This window comes from Raphanus sativus, chromosome 4 (genome assembly GCF_000801105.2).
Source record: "Raphanus sativus cultivar WK10039 chromosome 4, ASM80110v3, whole genome shotgun sequence".
Taxonomy (NCBI): domain Eukaryota; kingdom Viridiplantae; phylum Streptophyta; class Magnoliopsida; order Brassicales; family Brassicaceae; genus Raphanus; species Raphanus sativus.
In genome coordinates this window covers 50,597,828-50,607,610 of record NC_079514.1, presented here as the reverse complement: position 1 = coordinate 50,607,610, position 9,783 = coordinate 50,597,828, and the positions used below count along the sequence as shown (strand labels likewise).

Genomic DNA, 9,783 nt, shown 5'->3' with positions numbered 1-9,783 from the left:
CTCAGAACTAGGATGATATAAGTTATATATAGATGTAATGTTTTGTTACAGAATTTTGAAAGAGTATATTTGTATATGTAATGTACGTACATGTAAGATATGAAATATTGCCATAGTTTTTGCCGTATGGGTAATTGACAGACAAGTCAAGAACAGATCTATTGCCATTAAAACACAAGCAGAAGTCTGGATAATGCTTTCCAAGTTCGGATAGCAGCTGTGGGGACATAGTTTTTCTAATCTCAGTTGTTAGAAAAGTTATAAACAAAGTAGATACCACAGTTTTATTGAATCAAATTTATAAACATTTTATTCAAGAACTGTTCAAATTTTCAAAATATGTGACCAAGTTTAGACACAAAGAAACCATAATCTTCCCTATTATATATGAAAATATATTAGTCAGCTAGTAACCACAAATCTTCGTAGTGTTATTGGTCACACCACTCACCATGTTATACATATCATACGTAGGAATATATTTTCTAGCATATTATTGACTGATTTTTTTTGTTTGCAGAGTCTATATAGTTCATTTATGTCTCCATTGTGGACAATAAAAAAAAAAAGCATTGTAACATTTCGAGTTGCGATATTTGAAAAGACTTAAAAAAAATAATTTGGTTTATCTTTTACGTCACACATCCGTTAAGTGTGCTTGGGTTGGAATAATAAAATTATTGGTGACCTACTAAAAAGTGATTCGTGATACCGTACAAGTGAAACCAAAGCACGGAAAAATATCATGTGGTGATTGCAAGATCAGTAAACAATGATTTCGACTTTTTGGAAAATTAATAGACCGTCATCGGATAGAATGGACCTCACGGACTAAAATAGCGGGCATGGATGATTCATTAGCCATAAGCGATCGGAGCATTACAAACATATTATTGATTTAATTAGTGTGCATGTATAGTGTATTCCTTTAAGAACTAAAATCATACGAATGACCTATTTATAAACTAAAATGCATGCGCACCCTACAAATGGAAAATAGGCTTAGAAATGTCTTCCACAAGCCATAACATTCATGATTTTCAAGTTTAACATTCGATAAACAGAGGCGGCCTTGAGGCCAAGCAAAGCAAGCATTCGCTTGCAGCCTCAAATTTCACATAAAAATATAATCTTTAAAAACAGTCCATTTTTTTGAAAAAATATACAAAACCAGCAACTTTTTCACTTTTCGATTGCGGCCTTAAGTAAATATGAATTTCAGGACCGGCTCTCCCGATAATCTCAAAAGACGAATGAAAGAAAAATGCAAATTCCGAGGATCGATATATGAACGAATTTGATACAAATATTTCCTTATTTTTACGTTAATGCATGATTACCCCAATGATCGTACAGTAAATGGTTGTTCCAAAAAGACTATATAAGATTATTAGATACATATAATTTATATTCGATCGCCTAAGTCACTTTTTCTTAGTTTGAACTTTGAATCATAATGTTTGAATCGTTCCAATCGCTTCTTTTTATTCTGTGTGTGGTGATTGGTCAAAACTCAAAAGCTTATGCAATATTGCAAAATAATTACACATATTAGGCGATAATATATAGAAGTCGACACTCGACACTTGTTCAGATTTTTATGGATCACATTAAGGGGGGTTATTGGGAGATGAATTTTCATGAATTTTGGAAATTTTGAGATTCCTTTGTTATTGGTTCTTGGATTTAATAAATCTTAATAGAATCAATTGTTATTGGTTTAAAAATTTTCAAAATCCATTCAAATCCATTGTTATTCAAAAAGTTTTGTTATTATAGATTCTCTAATTCTAACTAAATCTATTGTTATTGGGACATGAATTCTATTCATTTTTATTCATGAGACTCAACTTTCAAAATATCATATGTATCTATGTGATTTTCAAAATCCATGTGCAACTTTTACCAAATTATGTCCAAATCTATAATTCATTACATTTTGTATACCATTACACTTTTGAAAACATAATTTATATTTATAATGTTTATCATTTTCAATATATAATTAAATTTATATATATAAAAACTTTAAATAAAAAGTTTATAATAGTTTGGAAAATCATTTTCAAATTTCAAAAAGAAAATTTAAGAAAACAAAATTTTTATAAAAATGTTAGAATTTGAAAACTATAACTCGAAATATTTTAAAAAAATTTTTTTTTTATTATTCTTTATATATAACAAGTATGTCTCTTTAATGAAACCTCTTTTGGTAATCCAAGTTAATTAAATCATGATCAAATTCTATAAGTCAATGTATATACATTTTCACAATCCACATAACTTTTAAAATCAATCAACTCTTAAAATTCACAAACTCTATACAAATTCTTCTCCCAATAACCCCCCTAAGTCTTTTGTCCCCGTTATTCTGATGTAAAGTTTGCTTGATAAAATTAGTAATAATAATGTGTAGCTGTGCACAAAAGAAAAATGTGCAGCTATAACTTTTCTTAAAGAGAATAAATCTTGAGCATTCTTCTTTGATTTGAAGAAAATATATCTTAGCTAAAATGTTAAAACGTTTTGATATATTGCTAATTAATCTTTTCGAGTAACTCTAGCTTCATATATGATGAATTAATAATAAGAATTATTGTTTCGAAACATATATTCTAAGATATTTATAGAGTGTATGGTTCACCAGTTTTCATGAGAGTTCTAATTTTATAATCTACAAAATTAAATCGATAATGACATTAATCAATAACAAACATTGCTAATCTATCTGTGTGAAGCAAACAGTCCAAAACTAAAATCATACCCGTTTATGATGGATCACATTAACATGTCAGCCTCTTAAGATGACCGGAAGAAATTGTCTTTTCCATTACAACTCAATATTTACCATAGTAGGATCTGTTTAGAAAGAGTAATCAAAGATTTGTTTAACTGAGCCTGTTACAAGACTCTTTTTAGTGGAAATGAGAATATCTGATTTTGATTTTTATATTTAAATTAGCAAACTAAAACCAAAAGAACGAATCTACAGCTTTCTTCAACTTCTAGGTCCTAAAACTAACTTTCCAACGGCACTCAAAGTTCAAAACGTTTAAAATGAAACTTAACCAGCTGAACTTTTCATTTCCTTTTTTTTTTGAACAAATACTTTTCATTTCCTTGTGATCAAGAAAAAGAAACCGGCTGAGGCAGCCGATATATTCTCATTCAAGAAGGTTCATTTTTGTGAAGAGTAAAGGTCAAATCACGTCAAATGTGTAAATTTAATGTTTACAGTATTTTTCATATTTTATTCACTTATTTACCCAAATGTAGATAGATATGACAGTGGTCCAAGATTTGGAATTGATTCGAAAATAAAAAGAAAACTGAAGTGATTCCATTTTTGTTCTTAGTTGTATCATATAACTATATCTCATGGTACAGAAGCTTCCTTTTGATTGTCTTATGATGATATTTTTGCCTTCTTCCAATTTGACAATTTCTATAAAGAAATCTCTTTGCTCAGTACACGGTGTCGTTCAATGAGTGTTTATTGTAAACCGTTTATACATGGGTTTCAAATGCATTTGTTCATTGCAGGTTTTCTTTTATAATGGGCCTATAAAACAAATGCCGTAATTGTTTTTGGAACCAACACGGACCATGGAACAAACAACCTAGGATAGAAGAAGCAATTATGTATCAGTTTAGCCTTATAAGCCAGCATCCCCTAGTTGGTTCAACAATTTTTTTAACGATGATTTATTATGACATTATAATTATGAAAAAAATTACATAGATGATTGGATAACCAAGCAATATTACATGTTTTATGAGAATCTACGTTTAACTGCATCATTTTAACTGTCCTATGAAAATTCACTCTTTACCAGATTTACTTGCACTATGTTAAAAATTTCTTGTAAGCATTTCTTTCGTAATCTGCATTAATAAATCGTTTTCTGGGATTTGAAACCTGAATTTCCTGTAATCTGCAAAAAAATACATAGTCTGAGATTCGAACTTTAGACCTGGATATAGAAGCCTTTAAACATTAACCATTAGTTAGTTCAAAATTTAAAATATGTAAATAATGTATATATTTGTTTGTTGATACTTCATATTTCGACTTGTTCAGTGTCTATTGGGCCTAGGCCCATTGTATATTTACCTTGTAATTAGGTAAGTGATAAATTCAGATAGTTTTTGTAAAATCATCAAGCATAATGAGAAAGTATTTGGATCCATAAATAGATGTTCGATACGGACCCCATAAATTACAGTAAATCATATCAAAATCCATATTTATCTATTGCTAACAAAGGAAAATAATCTCTGGTTTGTTTTGAACGAATACAAATTCACAAGAATTGATATCAAAACACACAACTATTCGAATCAGATAAATGTAAATACTCCATTGCCTTTGAGGATGGGTGATTCAATCGACTGTGCCAAGAGTGATTAGCAAACTAACCTGCAGCTGCCGCATCCAATCCTCGAAAGAAGTACAAACCGTTCACGTGCTTAGCCACTCCAATCAGCATTTGTGTGACGCGATCCTGAATAATGCAAAGTCTGTCAGAGATCTGAGATTAGGTGGCAATGTAATCCATCAACGAAGAAAACTTTGGTCAAGGTTAACGATGATCCCATGACCACGGTTCCTTGTTTAAAAACAGTTATAAATCTGCCGTTTGAAAGCTTTACCAACATAGGAGCCATTTCAAAAATATCAGACAACTAATCAATGTTTTTCGTCATGTGATTTGAAGCTCATGTGTAAATGATCCAAGATTCAAGAAAGTACGTACCAGTTGGATTGCTGGTGGAGGGCGAGTTTTGTTGTTGAGCATGTGGACAAGCGTCTTCAATTGCTGATAATTCAACCCACTAAAATCTACTCGATCTTGTGAGGTGATAGCTGAGTTGAGGTGAGCGTAAGGACCAGTAATCAGAGTTTCAGCTGCGAAATGGTTAGCACGATCCATGTCTGAACACTTTCCCTTAGATGATGATGGTAAGGTTGATGATGGTAACGCACCATCACCTTGAGACATTGAAGTGGGTTTGTCCTTGTATGTTCGCCCCACCACTCTGTATATCCAATTTTTTAAAGAAATTTTCAGCCAGATGATTTTGACAACCACAAAGAATGCACTTCTGAGGTCTTCTGTCTTGAGATTGCAGGTTTCAGTTTTGAGTTTGAACTGCAAAGCCTACTCCTCCTGCTCTATCTTCATGAAGGCGAGACAGCGGCTTTGATTCTTCATCATGTGTAAGGATGTTGTATGCTTCATCAAGAGAAGGCAGTGGAGTTCGAGAAAGAATAGATGATTTAACATCTCCGTATAATGTTTCATGATTCATCAATTTCTTCAAGGGTCTTAGCTTGTTGATAGTCGGCCAAATAATGACTTGATCCAAGAATGGCTTGATCAAAGAATTGCTTTTCAAGCGTCAATGGCTTGATCCAAGATACAACCAAAGAATCATTTGCACACCAATCTTCAAAGTCTTATGGGTCCTCATCTGGTTTCGCTATGGATCCATCTTCGAAGCCGAATTTCTTTTGTGCTTTCAGCGCCAATCGTATGCTTGTGGACCACTCATCGTAATTGGGACCACACAACGAAGGCCTATAGATCATTGTTCCTTGATTGTCTCCAGCAGTGAGATAAAAAGGGAGATTGTTCTTCGTGTTATCTCCACACGTGATTTTTGTTGAGACAGCGCAAACAATTCTACATGACTTTTGTTTGTCATTGTTGTGGAGATAACACGAAGAACAGAAAACTTTGATTTGTAGTTTTTAGGTTTTGGGCTCTGATACCATGTCAAGAACTTTTGGTAGTTGTAAAGAGGATTCTTAATCGACAAGAACTTAAGGCGTTGCCTTATATACAAGTGTGTCTAAGGTATAACGATAAACCTAATTACAAGGTAAATTTACGAATGGCCTAAGCCCAATATTCAGAATGTAATGCTACCTCTCGTAAGGGTAAATCACATGTTTAATACCGGTGTAGTGTAAGATGGGATCATATGCATTAAGATGTGCTTAGTAAAGTAAGTAATTTTAGAGAAGCTAGACGTGTAAATACAGGTTTTTCTCTCTCTTGATAATGTTTTGTCTTTCTAATTGGTCTTTACAGCTTGCTTTGATGAACAATAGGTTGATGAGTCTGTTTTCAGTTAGCAAAGAAGGGTTTGACCCTATCACAGATCGGTGTCGTGGCTCTCACAGAAGCCCACAGGTGAAGAGTGTCTTACCCGAAACAAGATTTTGAGAATTTTGGAAGCTCATGATACTTTTCAAATCCCGCCAGAGTTTCCGTTAGTTAGTTTTTTATAGACTAAACTATTTAGGACATACAACTACTATTTCTTTATAGTTTCCTTGAAGGTCTCGCTCCTGAGATTTCTGAAGATTTGTATCACCTTATAATGAAAGTAGTTGCTATCCGCAAGCATCTTGAGAAAAAAGAAATACAAAAATTCCAAGTTTATGTTGCTTCTTGTAAAGAGCAGTATATCCACTGTCTTACTAGTTATTATAGAAGCTCTGTTTTGAAGTAATAAATATAAAATTAGATCATGATATGCAAGATAGCACATATTTTATTTTAAATTAACTAAACAAATTTTATAACTTAATTAAATAATTTTAATTAATTAAATGCTATTTAGTGTTAAAAAGATTTTAGTTGCATAATATCTATTTTTGTAGCTTAACTAAAATTATTATAACTATTTTGTGTAATTTATCTTGCTAAAAATTTAGTTCATATTATAATCAGTTTAAATTTGTTGTTTATGATTAATGTTAAACATTTATTTTCAGGAAATATAATTTGAACATTTCCATAACTGTTTTTGGTATTACATTTATTGTACAATGTATTTATTTTCAGTCTATCTTCAGATAGTAATATATGAATAAGATATTATTTAATTTAATTTTTAGCTATTTCAACTTTTTGTTATTAATTTTTAATAAAATCTTAATATTATTTTATTAGTTGAATGATATAAATTTTTAATGATAAAACTTATTTGATGTAAACTTATTGCATTTTATCTACATGGATTATTTAATTTAGTATGAAATATTATTTAAATTTAAATGAATGTATTTTTTTATGAAAATATAAATAAAATAATTCATTAGTTTAACTGATTTGATATTAACTGAAATATTTTTTAGTATCTAAACTTGCAAAAATAAGTTATACTTGTTTTGAATTTTTCATAAATATTTGAATATTTTAGTTTATTATTTGATTTATCAAATAATTAGAAAAAACTAATAATTTTTTTAAGAACATGAATCCTAATATTTGATATTGTTTGCACACGATATTAATTATTATATTGTTGAAAGATAAACAGTAATATAATATTGTTTCCATAATTGCTTGGAGTTAGAGGTGTCTTTATTTTACTGTGCTTTTCTTTAGGTAAGTAAAGAATGTGATATACAGTATGTAACTATTAGGGGTGGACATTTCGGTTTAACTACAAGTTCAGTTTGAGTTTAGTTCGGTTTGGTTTAATTTGGTCTTAAAAGGTAACCAAAGTCAATCCAAAGTAGTTTAGTTTGGTTTATGTTCGGTTTAGTTCGATTTTATTTTGGTTTGGTTTGTGTTCGGTTTGATCTGTGTTTTATTCGGTTTAATTTGGTTTTGTTTATGTTTTCTTCAGTTCCATCGGATTGATTTTTTAGTTTTGTTTTAGTTCAGTTAAAAAAATATAATTTTTAAAATATAAAAAATCATCTTTTGATACTAAATCATTATTTTCTTCACATTTAAATATAAAAACTAAACATCACAATAAAAATATAGAAGATATAATCTAATAATTTTATATTATTATCTTCAAAACTAATATAACTATCATAAGTAATTTTTTCGGTTTTGAATGTTATTGTATGAGATTCATATTTTTTGTTTTATTTTTAGATGTGTTTATTATATTCATTTAAAAGTAAAATGTATAAAATTTTATTAGTCATTTAGGTTAAATGGTTAAGTATATTAAATCTTAATCTTATTAGTTTTTTAATTAATCTAACTAAAAACACTTCGGTTTTTCGGTTTGGTTTGATTTAAACCCAAAACCAATCCGAACTGAACTATTTGGATTGATAAAATCTTAAACCAGATGGTTTAGACATATGCTTTGGTTTGGTTCGGTCGGTTGGATCGGTTTGGTTCTTTTGCCCACTCCTAGTAACTATGTATTAAGCTTATCTTTCATCTATTTTGTGTTAATATAATTCGAGGTCAAATATGGTAGAAAACTAGATTCTTAAAATAAAAACCAATATCGTCCAATGCAAATTGAGTTTTATTCCAACTTTGCAAAATCAAGAATAACATACCGTATAATATCACAATGCAAAAAGAAAATTTATTATTTGTCTTAACACAATCTAGAAAACTATACACACTCTTTCCTTTCACTATTTCATTTATGACCAAAAATCCCACCAAGGATAATTGCTGCTAGACTGGTCTAAAAGAGATTCAGAATTGAAATCTCCCCAGTTATCGGATGAAGTCAAGCCACTATCATCAGCTTGATCCACAATGTTCATGAGCTCATGATTGGACTCTTCCTCAAACCCAAAATACTCACTCTTAATGTCATCATTACACAGAACAATCCCTTGATTTAGCCTGACTTCTGGCTCATAGTTTCCATTATCTGACCATGTGCTGCTGCTTAGAGCCACTCTTTGTTCAGCACAACATTCATCATTCCTTTCTTCTCTTGTTTTTTTTCATCTCTTCATTTAGTCTCTGCAACTGCAGATTAATAGAAATTCCCTAAACTCCATATATGGGTAATATTCTTTCTTTGCTACTATAATACTTTGTGTTTATTGATGCTTTTTGTCACTCTGATGGTAATATTCTTTCTTTGCTACTATTAAGAAAAATAATGAATATGTATGGATGTGCAAAGATTTAATTGGCTTGTTTATTCTCTATTTTCTATTATAATATATTTATAATATTCTGTCTAACTCGATAAAATACACATACATGTATATAAGTATATAATTTAAATTAGATAAATTTGTTCAAGTTTTGTTTCCATCTCTTTTTATATAAAGATGTACACGATGATGAGGAGTATGTACCTCAGAGACTAGTGCTTGCTTTTCTTTCTTCATGATTTCAAATTGTGAAGCCAAGTTATTGTAATTGGCGCTAAGAATATTATACTCTTTCTCAAGCTGCTTAGACTTCCAACGAGCCCTCTTGTTCTGAAACCATATAGCCACTTGTCTTGGTTGCAGCCCTAGCTCTCGAGCTAACTGCACCTTCCTCCTCGGCTCGAGCCTCGTCTCGGACTCGAATATAACCTCAAGTGACTTGATCTGTTCCTCACTGAACCTCTTATGATTAGTACCCTTCCTTATCTTCTTCTTGTTCATAGTCATGCCACTATTGATTTCGCTGAAGCAACTGAAAAAGTCGCCCTCTTCCATGGTTTTCACCAGATCCTGGGAGTTTCTTGCTTTCTATAGGAGAGAAAATTTTGGAGTCTTTTGTTTCTTTTGTTTATTGTTATCCTGGAATCTCTGTATTGGCGAGTGACATTGGCTCTTTATATATATGTTCGAGTTACTGTGCGTAAATACACTACTGCTACTAAGTGCCTGAGAATATTTTTGGGTGTGACAAACATTGTGGAACTACAGGCTAAATAAAATATAGGCCCAAAATTTGTGGCTCGACACGAATTGCCTCATGTCTCTTTCAGTTTAAGACGTATTTTATTTCGATGTGAACTAGTCACCGTCCTAACTGCTAGAGTGCTAGTCAT

At 31.0% G+C, this 9,783-nt stretch overlaps 1 pseudogene; it reads right to left on the bottom strand.

Annotated features, from left to right (window-relative positions):
* Nucleotides 1-8,274: 8,274 nt before the first annotated feature.
* Nucleotides 8,275-9,565, bottom strand: LOC108849641 (homeobox-leucine zipper protein ATHB-12-like; annotated as a pseudogene).
* Between the last annotated feature and the right edge of the window lie 218 nt (nucleotides 9,566-9,783).